General features: G+C 43.9%; 1 pseudogene; it reads right to left on the reverse strand.

Annotated features, from left to right (window-relative positions):
- Positions 1-591: 591 nt before the first annotated feature.
- LOC123396955 lies at positions 592-5157 on the reverse strand (annotated as a pseudogene).
- Positions 5158-21092: the final 15935 nt, after the last annotated feature.

Consider the following 21092-nt stretch of genomic DNA (forward strand, 5'->3'; position numbering starts at 1 on the left):
CTCCCGATCGCCGAAGCATTTTTTCCGCGTGGTGGACCCTCAGGCATAGCAGTAACTGTTAGTACTATTTGTGCTATTTGTCACACGACCAATTGGAATTGAAACGATAGGTGTCGGGCTAGACCAAAAGAGCCCCTATAACAACTTCTCAACTGACCCCACAACATGGTGGAACTTAGCAACCAACTTCGCACAGCAATCCAGTACTAGTGTTCTTTCCTCGGCTAACACAAAATGCATCAGTGCATCAAAAATTCGGAGACCAACTTAGAAGACGGTGCCATTCCATCAGTTCTACGGTTCTACCACGCCCGTGGCTGCCCGTTCCCGCCACGACCGCCGCCTCTCGCCCACGTCCCCACCGGCCGCCACGCGGTAGGCTGCTTCTGCGCCGCGCCGGCGCCGCCCCTTGCCGCCCAAGCGCCTCCCGGTCGGAAGCTGTACGCGTCACCGTCGCTGCCGCCATCCAACCGGCCGCCTTTGAAACCTCTCCCGTGCACGTAGCTGCCGCTCATCCGGTGCAGCGTCTCGGCGCCGCCGGCGGCGTCCCCACTCCCCCGTCCGAAGCCGCTCCTCCCGATCTGACGGGTGTCAGCGGCTGCGGCGCCGACGCCGCCTCCACCCCGTTCCGGCATTCTTGACCTCTTCCCTCTGCTGCATCGCCGTCGAGCTCCCCTTCCACAGGGTGTGCGGCCTGCAGGTGACCGTCGGCGGCCTTGGCGCCGGGTACGTGTGCCACATGGGTCTCGTCCGAACGTCACTTTCAATAACAGTCTGCATAACATTCAGAGATCGAATGAAGCTCCAGCTTAATTTATCGAAATCATGTAGTAGTGCAACTTCGTACCAACCAACCTTGTCAGGTACGATGACATTGTCCAGCAGTCTTGAGACTGGCTTCACTGCCTCAGGATTGAAAAACACTGCCGATCTGAACCATCGTAAGATAGATTATAAATCAGCATGGGACAGCCAAGCAACCCGCAATTAATGCATGGACAAAGTCTCAGGAAAAACAAAAAACTTGCATTGTCTGATCATGTGTGATGTCTGGGAGATCTCTTATCGGGGAGCGGAAAAAGCCATTGCTTGGAGCATCCTCATCTTGGGAGAACCATCCTGTGATTTCACTATTATGATGGAAAAGTGAAAGTCCGGGATCAGTCCAGATTGCACTGAAATTCTGAGAGAAAATTCAGGGTTTGTATATCAGGTTTTCGTATGTTGAGATTTCCATGTACCTAGTCGATATCAGAAGCTTCTTCTCAGATATTGGCACAAATGCTGCATCATTTGCCAGAGAGTTTGAGTTCCTCAGTAAGATCTTCTCTTGCCGGATAGTGTTCCTCCTCGTCTCATGTAACTGATGTGCGAACAAGATAAGAAACCATATGTTCATGACTTACGATTTATGATATGCTAGTTTTTAGTCGAGAATACATACTGCAAGATCTTTCTCTACTGTTTTGGTGGCTGAAAGCAGCAGATTCACATCTATAAATGGCAACTTTGCAACACCCTGAAATAGGAAACTAGAATCAGTCCTTTTTTGCTATAGCACCTAAAAGGTTCACTTGATCAGTTTGCCTTGAATCAGTTCATCTTGGTGCATATGAAAGGATGGCTTACTTGCCACAAGAAACGTTTTCCATGTGTATCGATCTCCAGATCTGGTAACAAGTGAATTGCATTTCACATCAGTAGACAGTAGAGAAATAGTCTGATATATTAAATAGAGGTTAAACAATAGTCAATAAATATACCTGATGGGTAGAACATTTGTATTGTGGACTCTTCACAGCACATTAATTTGCTGTAGCATTTTGGAAGGGCACATGAACTGCAAAAAAAAAAACTGATTAATTATCAGGAAATGATAAAAAATAATATTCATGAACAAGCATGCCTTTCTGGGGGCAACACTGCCATTAGCTGATCAAACGGGAGTAATGGTTTGTCCACGGTGAAAGATATCTTGAACTGTGACAGCCGTTTCAGATCCGATGTGAAAGGAGCATAATAGAATGGATAGTACCTGCAAAGAAACATTGTACAATCAAACAGTTGACCATAATGTGAGAATATGATTAAATTAACTGGCTCTTCAGACCAATGTCGTCATAATTCAGAACAATGATATTACAGTATGTGAAGAAATACATAGACAAAAGATATAATCTGTATATGCTTTATCCTACCAACTCCATGATGGTACATCAGAAAAATAGTATCGGAGCACCCAACACAATCCTTCTAAATACTTCTGAGCCTAGATCAGGAACAAAAAAAATTATATTAAAGCAATCTAAAATGTTACAAGCCTGCCAAATCGCACGAGTATGAGACTATTTGCACGAAAAAGAAGGAAAACCAGAACCATTTCAGTCTGAAGCTTCCCGATTTCGTTAGAGGTTTCAGCACCAAACTTCTCCTTGTAGAACCGGGATTTCCATCCAGGCAATCCTAGTCTTATCTGTAGTATACATGTCAAAATTTGCACGCAGAAGAAATGTCTTTCCAATAGGCAACACCAAGTCACTGACCCTGTCATGTTTGGAGGATCCATTTTTGAAAAGATCTTGCTTACTACGCAGATTATCGTTTAGATTTCTCCTCAGCTCCAAGGTATTCTCAGCAACCTGACAGATACACACAATCAGAACTGCAGAAAATATACATTTAGGAAACCCATAAGCATGTTCAAGCATTTCTCAATCTGTAACAAAAATAAACAAAATGCCCATACATCAGTGCAAGCAGAGATGCTCTCTTGTTCAAGGCCATATGCACTTTCTTCCTGCAGACAAGAGCCAATTAGATATCTGTACATGTACATTTTATCGACTCTGACAAATCCTTACCACAACGTCACAGTTTTTTTCATTCCATTCATCTCCGGCAGCTTGACGCTGTATCTTGTGAAGCAACTTCTGCAATTAACCAAGTAACAGACACATGAATGAATGCTAATTAGGACTGCATGCATACTCTTGGCAAGGACAAGAAGATACATCTCGCAGTTCAAATCTTTTGAGAAATATTTTCTCTTCATGCGACGCCAATTCTTGGAGGAACTTCTCCAACCTTGAGATTTTAACATAAGCGGCATGCTTATCTTTGATCTGTTCCCAGGTGTAGAAACTAAACAACATTAGAATAACTCAATGGATAGTCATCATTGAAAAATAAGGGGCTTCAATTCTACACTTACTTTGTCAGTATCAACGATATAACCCCCCATTTTGTTGAACGTGGTTTTGTACATGTCAATGAGCAGATCGACTGCATACTGTCAAATGGAACATATATACATTAGAGAAAATTATATATGTTTCAGCACTTTTCACAGATGACCAAATGCGGCTAAAACCATACAGCTACACATACTTCGTGTATCTCGAGTGAAGGAATGTGTGGAATGAAATCATTTCCCATCAAGAAAGAAATAAATATGAAGTCATCGATTAGCCTCTCAATGTCATGTTTGCAACCAGGCATAGTCATTTCAAGCTCCAAGTACTCTCTCAGAACCCATATGTTGAGGAACTGCAACAATGTAAACAACGTTATCCGAATAGTCAGAATGAGAACTCTCCATTTATATCATCATGGGGAACTAACCTGATACGGTTTCTTGGGCAACTTGCCCTTAGATCTTGAATCTGTTACCCTGGGGAACCAGCCTCTGCACTTTACTTTTGGTAACTCTTGGACTGTGGAACTTTTATCAGTCACAGGGACACAAATATATGGCTGCTGACTTTGGCGTAGCACATCCTGTTTAAGTTTACAGAAGAGCATTCTCAGCTCCAATGCAACTGCAAAATGCTAGTTTTATTTGACAGTAGTGCTTAGATACTGCCTAGTAAATTCCATATGATACATATGCTGTCTCAGGGTTAACGATGGTGATTGAAGTTATCGATGATGACGAAGGATTAACATACACTATACCTCTCGCAAAATCGAGAAATGGACTTCATGAGATGCCAGAGCAAGCATTATTAAATCCGCATCCTGCGATAATACTTCAGAGTTAATTAAAACTAAAATATGTGACTTCATACAACTGAGGCAGTCAAGTTCTTTAACCAATTAAATTTTCATACCAGCCCATAGAGACAATGGCGTGTGTTTGGATCATAATTTTCCATGCTCCGTTGCGCACGGATGAACGACATGATCTTATGCTCCCCTTCACCAGGAACATTCGCATCGGAGAGTATCACCTTCAAAAACGGGCATAATATATTTGTCAAGATTAAACTGTTTACAGCCATACATTTGCTGAAAGTTCATGATCAAAATAAAACCTTAACGTCTTTCCACCGGGGATCGCTGCTCAACCGTGCCCGTACGTAGTATTCAAGTGCGGCCGACAGCTTCTCCATGAACTCGGTACCGGGAGTGATGATGTTGGGGTCTGAGACCTCACGTGGTGCATCGTCCCGTGGCAGCACCTCCTTCCCCTGAGCCCTGAACCTCTCCCTCATGAGGTTCTCCTCAAGCTCCTGGAAGAAAAACAAAGCAAGATTTACAAGATTGCAGGAATGGAAATGCAGATATCAAAGAAAAGAAGAAGTTCCACGTACGGCCTCTTTGGCGGCCTTGGCGGATTTGAAGCGCCTGGCCCGCTGCTGGTTCATCTTGGCGCGAGGGGCGACGCCATCTGCATGCATGCATAGGTGATAGGTGTTGAGGAGCGAGGACTAATTAAGCTGGATTGCTGACGAAGAAGAGGATGGAGCCGAGCGAACGAACCTACTGCCAGGTAGAGGAGCCTCCGTGGCCGGACGATGCGGAGCAGGAGGTCCATGTAATCGAACATGGACCGGAACACGTCGTCGAACGTCGCCGGAGGAGGGCACGCCTGGATGCATGCGTGCGTGCGCGACAATCGCAGGTGAGAGACCAGATCGACCAAGAACTCGATCGCGAGATGATGCATGCACGGACAGAGAAGTTCATCGGCATATGAGTTACCGTCTGGTCCTCCGGGTGGAAGCAGGGGTGGATGATGCCGTTCATGTCGAGGTAGAGGTTGTCGAAGTAAACGGCGGCGCCGCCACCAGCATGACAGTCTTCTTCCTCGACGGCGGGGGTGACGATGTTGGGGTACTTCTCCACGAGCCACCGGTAGAACGAAGGCACTCCCATGGCTGCCGGCCGGCCGGCTAGCTAGCCCGCCAGCAAGCTGCCTACAGCTCAAGCTACGCACCCAAGCTCCGGTGTTGGCAATGGGATTGGAATGGAGGGTGCTGGATGGTAGAGGAAGATATGCTACTAGTAGTGCTAGTGCTAGCACTGGTTGCGCGCGGCGTGGCGAGGGATACGAAGGGGCAAACGAGTTGGGAGGGGATATGGAGGCAGGCGACTGGGCCAGTCCACGTCCAGCGGAGGGCGGCGACCGATGCGTCACGTCTTGCCGCCGAGTCGCCACGACTCGTCGCACGGCGCGGGAAACGAGGGAGGCAGCTCGATCAGGCTTGCCACAGAGCGTGCGTGCATGGGGAAGCTAAGCCAAGCAATGATGAGGGCTATGAAGATTTTCTCGGCGCCATAAAACGCTATATGAATTTTATTTTTGGCTTACAATGATGAGGAGTATATTTCAAATCGTGAATCCTATGTTCCTGGTTTTTGAAATTTGCGTCATGAACCTTTCGGTTTTTTTTTCCAGTTCAAACGATTATAAAAGGAAATTGTGAAGGATTAGCATTCATAGGCAACTTTTCTTTATGTCTTTTTTCGTGAATACACAAAGTTTGTGTGTTTTTTCATGAGTAAAATACATTAAAGGTCCTAAAAGTATTTTAAATGTGTCAAACAGGTCTTAAAATTTTAAAATCGTTCAACACGAGTCATGTATGTGTATTTTACCAACATCTTTTAGAACTTACTAGCAAATATGCCCATGCGATGCAACGGGAAAAAAACTATTAGATTATATAGATGTGGTAGATATAAAAAAGTATGATTTCATAAACAAAAAATATGATCTCATCGCGACTTGATTTCTTAAGGCGTCACAACATAATATTTTATAGCTGAGCAACCTACATTTGCGAATCCTGCCTGAGCTATACTGATGAATGATGCCTCGTCTTAACTTAGCGTAGCGGTGCTTACCATAACCAATATTCTTGTATGAAAATAAACATAATTGTGTACAAAACTAATTCATAAAAAGTTGTGTCAATTTGGTTGGGGCTCAGCGTTGTACAAAACACGGAAACCTTTTTTTACCTAACACGAGGGACTACATAAAATCATAAAACGATCTCCAGAGATCTCGTAATAAAATCTTTATGTAAGCGACAATTTGTTTTGTTCATTATTTACTGATGTGTTTAAATTTTTGTGAACATTTTCTAAAAATTGATGGAGATGCTTTTCAAATTCCTGAATATGCTTTGCATACCGGATCATTTTTAAAAATCTTGAACATTTCTTATTTCATGAAAAATTATTTGAATTTGTGATTTTTTTATAATGTGTGAGCAATTTCTGAACTAATGAACTTTCTATGATTTTCCGAATATTTTTCTGAATTCACAAATGGTTTATCATTTTCCTATTTTTTTTGTAAAAGTCGCAACTTTTTGATATGCAAGGGTCTAAATAAAATCATGAAATAATCTTTACAGATCTCCTAATAAAACCTTTACGTAAGCGACAATTCATTTTGTTCATTATTTATGAATGTGTATTAATTTGTGTGAATATTTTCTAAAAGATGATGGACAAGCTATTCAAATCCATGAATATGTTTTGATTATTGGATAATTTTATAAAAAATCATGATCATTTAGTATTTCATTACAATTTATTTGAAATCGTGATTTGTTTTATAATACGTGAGCAATTTTCGAACTCATGAATATTTTATGACTTTCTAAATATTTTTTCAAATACACAAACAGTTTTTGCTTTTTTCTACATTTTTTATACTCGTAACTTTTTGATATTTTGTTCTTTTGAAATCTGGAATTAATTTAGAGAAGAAAGCAATTTTCGAACTCATGAATATTTTATGACTTTCTAAATATTTTTTCGAATACACAAACAGTTTTTGCTTTTTCCTACATTTTTTATACTCATAACTTTTTGATATTTTGTTCTTTTAAAATCTGAAATTAATTTAGAGAAGAAAAAACAAAAAATGAAATTTAAAAAACAAAACAGGGGCGCCCCGACCTGCACATGGGCCGGCCCATGCTTTAGAGTTGTACAGAAAAAGAAGAGAAAAACATAAGTGAGAACAAGGGATCGAACCCTGGTCTCCCACTCTTTATGTCTTTTTTCGTGAATACACAAAGTTTGTGTGTTTTTTTCATGAGTAAAATACATTAAAGGTCCTAAAAGTATTTTAAATGTGTCAAACAGGTCTTAAAATTTTAAAATCGTTCAACACGAGTCATATATGTGTATTTTACCAACATCTTTTAGAACTTATTTGGCACACTTTGAATACTTTTTAGACCTGCGGTGAGTGACTTACACACATTTAGGGTCCACAGTTAATTATTTTAAACTTTTAGGCCTAATTGATACATTTGATATTCTTTTAGGACCTCCAGTGTATTTTACTTTTTTTCATCTATAGAAGAAAAGAGAGAATGAGTATAATAGAGACAGCACACATGACTTGAATGCAAATTGGCATGAAACGTGAAACCCGAAGGAAAGAGATAAGGGGTGGTCAACACAAGCAAAGAAAAGGACACAACTAAATCCACTAAAGATAAATAGAGAGGCAAGACAGATCAGAAAAACGTCGAACATCTTCAAATCCAACACCAACGACACCATGGGCGAATAAGATAACGCCTTTAATAAGGGAAGCAGTGTTGTGACATCGTCATTGTTTGACTGAAGAACATCGTCAACTGTGTGGATATCTACAGCTCCGGCGGCCGTTTAGCCATCCGCGGGACCGAGACGCCATCAACTCCATCATCTCTCACCTTCGCGCGATGGCTTTCCACTTGGTGCCGCCGGTTCCTCCGCCACTTCCAGAGCCGGACCGAGGTCCCGATGTTTGATGCCATGCCTCCCTATTGTTTCTATTTTGTTTGGGCTTGTTGTGTTGTGCGCACAGCGTAAACCTGATACTTGGTGTTGTTGTGCTACCTCGTGTGCGGGCGTGTGTGTGTTTGATATCGCCGCTCGAATTTTGTGGCTTGGTGGGTTTGCTTTATCTATAAAGCGGGGCGAAAGCTTTTTTCGTTAAGAACCGGACCTATGGCTTCCCTTGATGCTCGAAAAGGGTCACGAATAGAGGCCTTTGCAACACCTTCAAGAAGAGAAACGACAACCGCAAGTGTTGGGTTCTTAGAGAGCAGAATTAATTGCAAAAAACCACTAGATTTTAGATTCAGTTTCGGAATTCCCACCACATTTCTTGTCCGGCTAAAAAATCTACCAATTTTCTTACTAGAACTCTCAATAAGCATTGATGACCAGTTTGGACCATTTGAATCTAATTTCTGACATGTCAAATCCACTTGTAAGTACCGACATGGCACAAAACGGTCAACATTGTTTGTTGATCGTTAGGTTGGACGGAGGACCCACTCGCCATCAACATTATCTCTGTCAAACCTTCGTATTCCCTTGGAGGCAGTCCATCAAACATGTATGCAGCGCGGTTGTTGGCGAGAGGGTCGCGGGGATGCGGCGGTCAGTGTTTACAAGCCTTGTAACTTGCTCTTATATTCTATATAAATAAGAAACACATTATGATGCAAATATATATATAATATAAAGCGTTGGTTGTTCGTGTAAAATCAAAAATCATTGTTTGTTGTTCGTTCTATTGTAACTGTCCTTTTCTTTTTTTTCTTGCGAACAATACCTTTTCTCTCGAGAAAATCAGCTATTTGCCATTTTTAATATTGGGCTTTTAAAATTTGTCACTTTTGAGATTGGTTTCGTAAAAATGCCATCAACTTTTGTGTACCTTGATTACCATGCCATTTTCCCTTATCCATTGCTTTTCTTTTTTCTTTTTTCATTTCCTAGCACTTGCAAAAACCAAACTACCCCTAAATCTTTTAACCACATCTGATGCGTGCATAGACTGGTTGGGTCTATCAGATTGTGTTGTGAGGCGCTCATCCTTGTTGTCACGATTGCTCGCTACCGTAGCTCGTTGATGCATGCGGCCCTAACTCGCTCATGACCGTGCGAGCAACCACATCTCATCGCCGGTGCTTGCCGGCACCGCCCTAGCTTGTTCACTTCTGCACCAGCAACCGCAGCTCGCCGCCGGTGCTCGCCGACTTCTACATGCACGGCGACACGGCTGGCCCTCGCCTGGTGCCTGAGCGAGCCACCGTGGTTTGCACACATGCCGGCAAAGCTTGTCCTCGCCTGGCTGATGCTCCCGTGAGCCGTGCTTGTCCACAGCTGCATGCGTCGGCGCAGCTCGCCTCACCGATGTACCCGAGCCACCGCAACACTCACGCATGCAGCTGCCCTCGCAGAATGATTCGGTTTGCTGTCACCATCGCCCTACGTACCAACAGATGGGCAGCACGAGCGGCAAGGAGACCCGTGGTACACGACGTCGACGAGATCGGGTGCAACATCCGGCAATTGACGCAAATCCGCGCAATGTAGCTAGGTAGGCACCGCAGCACCATTCTCGTCCGCCTCAACTACTGATCAGATGTCCAAGCACGTGTAGCATTAGGGATAGTTTGGCCTTTTCTATTGCTTATAAATAGGAAAGTAAAAAGGAAATCAATAAAATGAGGGAAATGACATGGTAATCAAGACGACACATGAGCCGGTGGCATTTTTACGAAGCCAATCTTAAAATAATAACTTTGGGATCACGTCCGCGACATTGGGCACCCGGTGATTAGTGAATCCAAAACTAGGTGATTAGTGAAATCCAAAACAAACCTCCAGAAGTTTTTCGATGCACACCATCCAGATCCGCCCTCACGATGTGCAAAGTTGAACGTTTAACCCCCAACGTGAAACTGGGTTGCCTTCTTTCTTTTTTGAACTGCAATTAAAATTTGTGCGTTCTACTTGTTACGGGGACTAGTACAACAATTTCTGGCACTAATCCTGCGCACTCTGTTCAAGTTGTTCACTCTGATCGACGTGCCAAGTTTTTGCACTGATACTATCTTGTTATCCAAGTTAATTGTGCGGGTTTACAGTAAACCATGTATTAGCTCAAGGACCATATATATCACCTGACATAAACTGTAATGAGCTTTTCTTTGATGATCTGTGATGGTTCTATAACCTTGTGTTACTGTTGAGGACAGAACACTTTGAGACTTCACTTTTTTGTGGTTCGGTTGGGAATATGCTGCAAACTAATAAGAGAGGCGCTGATGATGGTCTCATAGAAAATCTCAGAGAAAGCTCAAAAAAGGATAGAACTTGCATTGGTAGGGGAGAGACACTTGATTTGTCGATTTCAGGTCTGCCAGCACTTCATTTTTCTACACATGTTTTTCCAGGCCTATTGGATCACTCACAACTACGTTGTCTCATGTTTGCTTAACTAGGTGCGTTACATCGGGATAGCACTTCAGAAGAACAAATTGAAAGCCACTCTAGTCAAAGTGTTTGGAATGAGCTCAGTGAACAAGTTACTAAAGAATTTTCTGCAAATGTTATCTCCCTTGCTTTGTGCGCTGGTGACTATGCTGTTTCACTCTTCTAGTCTCTGTTTTTTTAGTTGTATCTTAATTTTACAATCCTAGTTATGGATGTTCAAAGTAACAATATTGTGTAGGACATGATGTGTTATTTGCATGCTCGGGCATAGCCATACACTACCAGGTTCATTGTGCAAGGTTTCTGACTTCAGCAAGTTTGGTCAGAGCTTTCAATGATTGTAAAAGAGAAGGCCATGATGGCTTGAAGGTTGGTGCTGCTAATCATCACATGCTTAATTTGCTTGTTTTGTAAGTTAACTGTCACCATTCTGTATCATTATATTTCTTTTTCTTTTGAGCCCCTGTAGCCTCCTTCTCGAAGACATGTGATGTCCATATTCTCTCCCTTTTCAATGAAAAGAAACGCAAACCTTTGCGTTTTCCCGAAAAAATAATTCTGTATCATTATAGATCCAAGTGCGCCGTGAAGGCCATGTTGCCAAAGGGTCATTAGGGGACTATAATTTCGATCAGGGAATTGCTCTTGTCAGCATAAAGTTTTTCACCCTTGGTGTTAATCCAGTGAATCTCTATCATCGGCTGAGATTTCTTCCTTGTAGTAAGGTAGTATCTGTAGCGTGCGCAACCAATGGCAAATTAATGGCCACAAGTGGGATGCTGACTGATGATACAAGCGGATCTGAAAATGGCAAAGAGCTTGTGTTCTCTACTTGTAAAATCTCCAAGGTACACTTTCCCTTTGGTCTCAGTATTTTGATACGCAACTATATGCGCCGAACAGTAAATCTGATGCATAAAAATGACATTTCTCTTGTGTAACTCTTGTTCCAAATCAATATGTTTGGATTCAATACAAGACGCTCCAAGCAAAAACACATAACATGTGATGAATAAAAATATAGCTCCAAGTAACGTTACCGATGGATTGAAGACGAGAGAGGGGATGCCTTCCCGGGACATCCCCAAGCTTAGGCTTTTACGGCATCCTTAAATCTCTTGGGTTGCCTTGGGCATCCCCAAGCTTGAGATATTGCCACTCTTTATCTCTTTATCGATAGGAACTTCATTCAAAACATAAAAACTTCACAACACGAAACTTAAACAGAAACTCGTGATAACATTAGCAAACCACCATTTCCTTAGGTACTGTAGCAAACTTAAATTCTGCTTATGCTGATGTTGGATTACTGTATTTTCAATCTTCCATAGCTAATACCCCCCGATGCTATCCATAGTTTCATCAAAATATGCAACCAACACAACAAAAACAGAATCTGTTAACAGCAGACCAGTCTGTGGCAATCTGTATATTCCGTATACTTCTGGTACTCCAAAAATTCTGAAAAATTACGGAGTCTGAATAATTTGCGTAGCAATCAGACGCAAAAATAATCAACTCAAAAGCTCTTATAGAAAAAAAATGAAAATTCTTTTCGTGAGCAGAAAGTTTCTGATTTTTCCAGCATGACCAAGCGATCATCCCCAAGACTAATCATAACGGTTTTGCTTGGCACAAACACAAAAAGAAACACAAAAAACACAATCATAACAGAATTATGAAAGTGTGAAAAACACAAAATAAAAAGAAAAATGATAGATTCGTTGGGTTGCCTCCCAACAAGCGCTTTTGTTTAACACCCTTAGCTAGGCAAAAGATGATGGAATCACGTATAGTCATCTTTGGTGCTCAAACCATAAGTAGCCCTCATCATAGATTCATAAGGCAATCTTATTTTCTTTCTAGGAAAGTGCTCCATGCCCTTTTTTAAAGGAAATTAAAATCTAATATTCCCTTCTTCATATCGATGATAGCACCAATAGTCCTTAGGAAAGGTTTACCAAAAATAATGGGACATGAAGGATTGCAATCTATGTCAAGTACAATGAAATCCACGGGTACATAGTTCTTATTTGCAACAATAAGAACATTATCGATCCTTCCCATGGGTTTCTTGACAGTAGAATCCGCAAGATGCAAATTAAGAGAACACTCTTCAATCTCATGAAAACCAAGAATATCACATAAAGACTTTGGAATCACGGAAACACTAGCACCCAAATCACACAAAGCATTGCACTCATAGTTTCTGATGTTGATTTTGATAGTAGGTTCCCACTCATCATGAAGTTTTCTAGGTATAGAGACTTCTAGTTCGAGCTTCTCTTCAAGAGATTTCATCATAACATCTACGATATGCGCAGTAAAGGCTTTGCTTTGGCTATAAGCATGTGGAGAGTTTGCAATGGATTGCATCAAAGAAATGCATTCAAACAAGGAGCAATTATCATAATTGAATTCCTTGAAATCCAAAGTGGGAGTTTCATTACTACCCAAAATTTCGATTTCTTCTACTCCACTCTCCACACATTTATCATCAAGATGGGTGGACTCCAAATCATTGGGGCGTTTTTCAACCAAAGTGGATTCATATCCAGCCCCTCCATCAATAGGTTTGACACGCGAAAACAAAGATTCAAGAGGAGACACACCAAGCACTTTAAGATCTTCGTGATTTACATCACTAGAACGCACCCTTTTAAACCATTCATGCCTAGCGCGAATTTGGGCGGTTCTTTCTTTGCTCTCATTCATGGAGACACGCATAGCTTTCAAAGTTTCATCCAAGTTGACCTTGGGAGGAGCACATCTAAATTTCAAAGCATCAATATCACAAGACATCTTATCAACGCTCTTAGCCAAATCGTCTATTTTGAATAGTTTTTCCTCTATGAACGCATTAAAAATCTTTTGAGAGTTGATGAACTCTTTGATATTACTCTCTAAATCAGAGGGTAATTTGTTGTGATTTCCATAAGTGTTGTTGTAGGAATTGCCATAGTTGTTAGAGGGGTTACCAGGAAAAGGCCTAGGAACATAGTTTACTCTAAAAGCATTGTTGTTACCAAAATTGTTCCTACCAACAAAATTCACGTCCAAACTAGCGTTGCTACTCTCAATCAAAGAAGATAGTGGCATATCATTAGGATCTACAGTAGCGTTTCTACTAGCAACCAAATTCATCAACTCGTCCATCTTAGCACTAAGCGAGTTAATTTCTTCTATAGCATGCACCTTTTTGCTAGCAGGTGACCTTTCAGTGTGCCACTGAGAGTAGTTGGTCATGATATTGTCTAGGAGTTTTGTAGCGTCTCCTAACGTGATTTCCATGAACGTTCCACCTGAGGCGGAGTCCAAGATATTGCGAGAAGCCAAATGCAAACCAGCGTAAAAGATTCGTATAATCATCCACAAACTCAAGCCATGAGCGGGACAATTTCTAATCATAAGCTTCATCCTCTCCCAAGATTGTGCAACGTGTTCATGATCAAGTTGCTTGAAATTCATGATATCGTTACATAAGGAGATGATCTTAGCCGGCGGAAAATACTTGGATATGTAAGCATCTTTGCACTTATCCCAAGAATCGATACTATTTTTTGGCAAAGAAGAAAACCAAGTTTTTGCGCGATTTCGCAACGAGAAAGGAAAAAGTTTCAACTTAACCACGTTGTTATTCACATCTCTTTTCTTTTGCATATCACAAAGCTCAATGAAGGTATTGAGATGGGATGCGGCATCTTCATTAGGAAGGCCAGAGAACTGCTCTTTCATAACAAGATTCAGCAAAGCTGCGTTGATTTCATACGATTCCGCACTAGTGGCGGGAGCAATCGGAGTACTAATAAAATCATTATTATTGGTACTCGAGAAGTCGCAAAGTTTGGTGTTTTCAGCCATGATGACTTCAACAAACAAACAAGCAAGCAAGAAAACCAGCAAAGGAAAACGGCAAAAGGCAAAAGGCAAAAGAAAACGGCAAAGGAGAAAGGCAAATGAAAACGGCAAATGTGAAGTGGGGGAGAGGAAAACGAGAGGCAACTAGCAAAAAAGGTAAATGCAAGAGATGATTTGTGAGACCTACTTGGATAGATCTCTCCTTCCCCGGCAACGGCGCCAGAAATACTTCTGCTACTGCAACAAAAGACCTTCCAATGGCGCCAGAAATAGTCGTGTTAACGGCACCAGGAATCCTTCTGCTACGGCTACGCCTTAAGGGACTTCCTAGGCAAATATGCAAAGGATTTCCCCTGTGGCCTTGGAGCCTTGCGTTGGTGTTCCCTTGAAGCGGAAAGGGTGATGTAGCGCAGCGGTGGTAAGTATTTCCCATAGTTTGAGAACCAAGGTATCGATCCAGTGAAGGAGTATCTCAAGTGCCTTCACAAACACAAAAAGCTTGCTCCCAACGTGTAGTGCCCCATATGTAACCTTGCCTTATTTGGAACCTATTCTCATGTGGGTCCACCTTGTCATGAATATGATTATGTCACTTTGTGTCTATGATTTCATGTGTCACTTTTGTTCTTCCTTGCATGCTTGCATACCATATGTTTCATGCCATGTCTTGTCCTTGTGTTTGCTTGTGTTATCATGTGATGAGTTGTGGTATTTGTGATCTTGTGGTTATGTGGTGATACTCATGAGGTGTTGGGGTGTGTAGTAGATGTGGTGGTTCTCACCTTCAATCCACTTTGGGATGTAAAACCCTTTTCCTTCCTTTTATCTCATGTTCAAAATTACGTCTTCCCAAAAGTTGTTTTAAAATGTCTTGTGATTAGAGCTTATTGTGGGGATGATGATGTGTTGATTTGAAGTTTTGTACTTGGTATTAAGGGTGAATATAATTCACAAAACAGTATAAATAAATGTTGTTTTGGAATTATGAAAGTAGCCCCATAAATGTTGGTAGTATTTTATTTAAATAGCTGGTTCATTTTTAGGTCTAGGCCAATTTTCCTTTTGATTATATCCCTTTTATTTTGCCCTGTGCCTATTTTTCTTTCTGTGTTTAATGTGTAAATGGAAATAGTCAGGGGGTTCTATTTTCTATCTGGCGCACTAAGTGGGCTCCCTCCCACTTAGCGGCCCATCTCTTCCCTCCTCCCTCCCGTGAGCGCTGGTAGCGCAAGCCCAGCTCGCTCCCTCCTTTCCCCTGACGCCGTTCTCTCCCCCTGCACCTTTCCGTCAGGCTCCAGTGAGAGAGCACGCCGACGCCGTGAGCGCGCACGTCGAGAACCCCCCTTATTACCTGGGCGTCCGTGCCCCCCTCGTCCTAGGTTTCCTCCCTTTCCTCTCCTGCCGCCGCCACCTCTCTTCTTCCCCATCTCCATCTCTTTTCTCCCTCCTGTCCGGGTAAGTCTCTGTAGAGATTCAGTAACACAGAGAGGTAGAGAGCTCCGCCGCGTCTACCCCCGCCTCTCCGTCATACTTTGCCGGCGACCATGTCCGGGGGCTCGGGCAGGGCGCCCACGCTCCATTCCCGGCACTAGGAGCCCCGGGGATCAACCACACCAACGGCCCCGAGCTCACCAAGGCTGTGCTCCTGGTGTTCTGCTTCTCCTTCTTCTTCGGTTCTGCACAGCGATGTCTTCGACTTCTTCTTCCCCTCCGGCCGACCTCCTCCTTCAGATCGGCCCCTCTTCCTCCCAAGGTGAGACCTAGCACCTCCCCTTCCTTCTTCCCCCCTAGATCGGCCGGATCCGAGGAAAACCTGTCGCCATGTTCCCTCTGTTGTAGTTCGTCAGTACTGCAGCTGATGTTGGTGAAGTGGGGTGGCGATCCCGTGGTGTGCAGAAGTAGTAGTAGCTGATGTAGCAGCGGTAGATGTAGTTCTTACAGGCGGAGCAGCAGCAACGGTCTTGCTGTCGTGCAGAGCATGCTGACCCCCCTGTCGCCATAATATTGTTGGAAATATGCCCTAGAGGCAATAATAAATTAGTTATTATTATATTTCTTAGTTCATGATAATCGTTTATTATCCATGCTATAATTGTATTGATTGGAAACACAATACTTGTGTGGATACATAGACAAAACACTATCCCTAGTAAGCCTCTAGTTGACTAGCTCGTTGATAAAAGATGGTCAAGGTTTCCTGGCCATAGACAAGTGTTGTCACTTGATAACGGGATCACATCATTAGGAGAATCATGTGATGGACTAGACCCAAAGTAATAGACGTAGCATGTTGATCGTGTCATTTTGTTGCTACTGTTTTCTGCGTGTCAAGTATTTGTTCCTATGACCATGAGATCATATAACTCACGGACACCGGAGGAATGCTTTGTGTGTATCAAACGTCGCAACGTAACTGCGTGACTATAAAGATGCTCTACAGGTATCTCCGAAGGTGTTCGTTGAGTTAGTATGGATCAAGACTGGGATTTGTCACTCCGTGTGACGGAGAGGTATCTCGGGGCCCACTCGGTAATACAACATCACACACAAGCCTTGCAAGCAATGTGACTTAGTGTAAGTTACGGGATCTTGTATTACGGAACGAGTAAAGAGACTTGCCGGTAAACGAGATTGAAAGAGGTATGCGGATACTGACGATCGAATCTCGGGCAAGTAACATACCGAAGGACAAAGGGAATGACATACAGGATTATATGAATCTTTGGCACTGAGGTTCAAACGATAAGATCTTCGTAAAATATGTAGGATCCAATATGGGCATCCAGGTCCCGCTATTGGATATTGACCGAGGAGTCTCTCGGGTCATGTCTACATAGTTCGCGAACCCGCAGGGTGTGTACACTTAAGGTTCGACGTTGTTTTATGCGTATTTGAGTTATATGGTGAGTTACCAAATGTTGTTTGGAGTCCCGGATGAGATCACGGACGTCATGAGGGTTTCCGGAATGGTCCGGAAACGAAGATTAATATATAGGATGACCTCATTTGATTACCGGAAGGTTTTCAGAGTTACCGGGAATGTACCGGGAATGACGAATGGGTTCCGGGAGTTCACCGGGCGGGGGGGGGGGGGCACCCACCCCGGGGGAAGCCCATAGGCCTTGGGGGTGGCGCACCAGCCCTTAGTGGGCTGGTGGGGCAGCCCAAAAATAGCCCTATGCCCATTGGAAGAAAAATCAAAGAGGAAAGGAAAAAAAAGAAGGAGGTGGGAAAGGGAAGAAGGACTCCACCTTCCAAACCAAGTAGATTTCGGTTTGGGAGGGGGAGACCTTCCCCCTTGGCTCGGCCGACCCCCTTGGGAGTCCTTGGACCCCAAGGCAAGTCTCCCCCCTCCTCCTCCTATATATAGTGGGGTTTTAGGGCTGATTTGAGACAACTTTGCCACGGCAGCCCGACCACATATCTCCACGGTTTTACCTCTAGATCGCGTTTCTGCGGAGCTCGGGCGGAGCCCTGCTGAGACGAGATCATCACCAACCTCCGGAGCACCGTCACGCTGCCGGAGAACTCTTCTACCTCTCCGTCTCTCTTGCTGGATCAAGAAGGCCGAGATCATCGTCGAGCTGTACGTGTGCTGACCGCGGAGGTGCCGTCCGTTCGGCACTAGATCGTGGGACTGATCGCGGGACGGTTCGCAGGGCGGATCGAGGGACGTGAGGACGTTCCACTACATCAACCGCGTTCACTAACGCTTCTGCTGTATGGTCTACAAGGGTACGTAGATCACACATCCCCTCTCGTAGATGGACATCACCATGATAGGTCTTCGTGCGCGTAGGAAATTTTTTGTTTCCCATGCGACGTTCCCCAACAGTGGCATCATGAGCTAGGTTCATGCGTAGATGTCTTCTCGAGTAGAACACAAAAGTTTTTGTGGGGGTGATGTGCGTTTTGCTGCCCTCCTTAGTTTTTTCTTGATTCCGCGGTATTGTTGGATAGAAGCGGCTCGGACCGACATTACTCGTACGCTTATGAGAGACTGGTTTCATCGCTACGAGTAACTCCATTGCTCAAAGATGACTGGCGGGTGTCAGTTTCTCCAACTTTAGTTGAATCGGAATTGACCGAGGAGGTCCTTGGAAGAGGTTAAATAGCAATTCATACATCTCCATTGTGGTGTTTGCGTAAGTAAGATGCGATCCTACTAGATACCCATGGTCACCACGTAAAACATGCAACAACAAAATTAGAGGATGTCTAACTTGTTTTTGCAGGGTATGTTTGTGATGTGATATGGCCAACGATGTGATGTGACATATTGGATGTATGAGATGATCATGTTGTAATAGATAATATCGACTTGCACGTCGATGGTACGGCAACCGGCAGGAGCCATAGGGTTGTCTTTAAACTAACGTTTGTGCTTGCAGATGCGTTTACTATTTTGCTCGGTTGTAGCTTTAGTAGTAATAGCATGAGTAGCACGACAACCCCGATGGCGACACGTTGATGGAGATCATGGTGTGACGCCGGTGACAAGAAGATCGTGCCGGTGCTTTGGTGATGGAGATCAAGGAGCACGTGATGATGGCCATATCATGTCACTTATGAATTGCATGTGATGTTAATCCTTTATGCACCTTATCTTGCTTAGAACGACGGTAGCATTATGAGGTGATCTCTCACTAAAATTTCAAGACGAAATTGTGTTCTCCCCGACTATGCACCGTTGCGACAGTTCTTCATTTCGACACACCACGTGATGATCGGGTGTGATAGACTCAACGTTCACATACAACGGGTGCAAAACAGTTGCACACGCGGAACACTCGGGTTAAGCTTGACGAGCCTAGCATGTGCGGACATGACCTCGGAACACATGAGACCGAAAGGTCGAGCATGAATCGTATAGTTGATATGATTAGCATAGAGATGCTTACCACTGAAACTATTCTCGACTCACGTGATGATCGGACTTGAGATAGTGGGTTTGGATCATGTACCACTCAAGTGACTAGAGAGATGTACTTTTTGAGTGGGAGTTCTTAAGTAATATGATTAATTGAACTAATTGTCATGAACATAGTCTAATGGTCTTTGCGAATTACGATGTAGCTTGCGCTATAGCTCTACTGTTTTTATATGTTCCTAGAGAAAATTTAGTTGAAAGTTGATAGTAGCAAACTTTGCAGACTAAGTCTGTAAAACCGAGGATTGTCCTTGTTGCTGCGCAGAAGGCTTATGTCCTTAGTGCACCACTCGGTGTGCTGCACCTCGAGCGTCGTCTGTAGATGTTGTGAACATCCGACATACACGTTTCTGATGACTACACGATAGTTCAGTACAAAATACTTAATGGCTTAGAAGCAAGGCACCGAAGACGTTTTGTAACGTCACGGAACATAAGAGTGTTGGGGAACGTCGCATGGGAAACAAAAATTTTCCTACGCGCACGAAGACCTATCATGGTGATGTCCATCTACGAGAGGGGATGAGTGATCTACGTACCCTTGTAGATCGTACAGCAGAAGCGTTAGAGAACGCGGTTGATGTGGTGGAACGTCCTCACGTCCCTCGATCCGCCCCGCGAACAATCCCGCGATCAGTCCCACGATCTAGTACCGAACGGACAGCACCTCCGCGTTCAGCACACGTACAGCTCGACGATGATCTCGGCCTTCTTGATCCAGCAAGAGAGACGGAGAGGTAGAAGAGTTCTCCGGCAGCGTGACGGCGCTCCGGAGGTTGGTGATGACCTTGTCTCAGCAGGGCTCCGCCCGAGCTCCGCAGAAACGTGATCTAGAGGAAAAACTATGGAGGTATGTGGTCGGGCAGCCGTGAGAAAGTCGTCTCAAATCAGCCCTAAAAGCTCCATATATATAGGAGGAGGGAGGGGGACCTTGCCTTGGGGTCCAAGGGACCCTCAAGGGGTCGGCCGAGCCAAGGGGGGGAGGACTCCCCCCCAAACCGAGTTGGACTTGGTTTGGTGGGATGAGTCCCCCTCCCTTCCCACTTCCTCCCTCTTTTTTTTCTTTTCCTTTGATTCTTTATTCTTGGCGCATAGGCCCCCTTGGGGCTGTCCCACCAGCCCACTAAGGGATGGTGTGTCTCCCCAAAGCATATGGGCTTCCCCGGGGTGGGTTGCCCCCCCGCCCCCCCCCCCCCCCCGGTGAACTCCCGGAACCCATTCGTCATTCCCGGTACATTCCCGGTAACTCCGAAAACCTTCCGGTAATCAAATGAGGTCATCCTATATATCAATCTTCGTTTCCGGACCATTCCGGAAACCCTCGTGACGTCCGTGATCTCATCCGGGACTCCGAACAACATTCGGTAACCAACCATATAACTCAAATACGCATAAAACAACGTCGAACCTTAAGTGTGCAGACCCTGCGGGTTCGAGAACTATGTAGACATGACCCGATAGACTCCTCGGTCAATATCCAATAGCGGGACCTGGATGCCCATATTGGATCCTACATATTCTACGAAGATCTTATCGTTTGAACCTCAGTGCCAAGGATTCGTATAATCCCGTATGTCATTCCCTTTGTCCTTCGGTATGTTACTTGCCCGAGATTCGATCGTCAGTATCCGCATACCTATTTCAATCTCGTTTACCGGCAAGTCTCTTTACTCGTTCCGTAATACAAGATCCCGCAACTTACACTAAGTTACATTGCTTGCAAGGCTTATGTGTGATGTTGTATTACCGACTGGGCCCCGAGATACCTTTCCGTCAC

Source organism: Hordeum vulgare, chromosome 5H (genome assembly GCF_904849725.1).
Source record: "Hordeum vulgare subsp. vulgare chromosome 5H, MorexV3_pseudomolecules_assembly, whole genome shotgun sequence".
NCBI classification, from domain to species: domain Eukaryota; kingdom Viridiplantae; phylum Streptophyta; class Magnoliopsida; order Poales; family Poaceae; genus Hordeum; species Hordeum vulgare.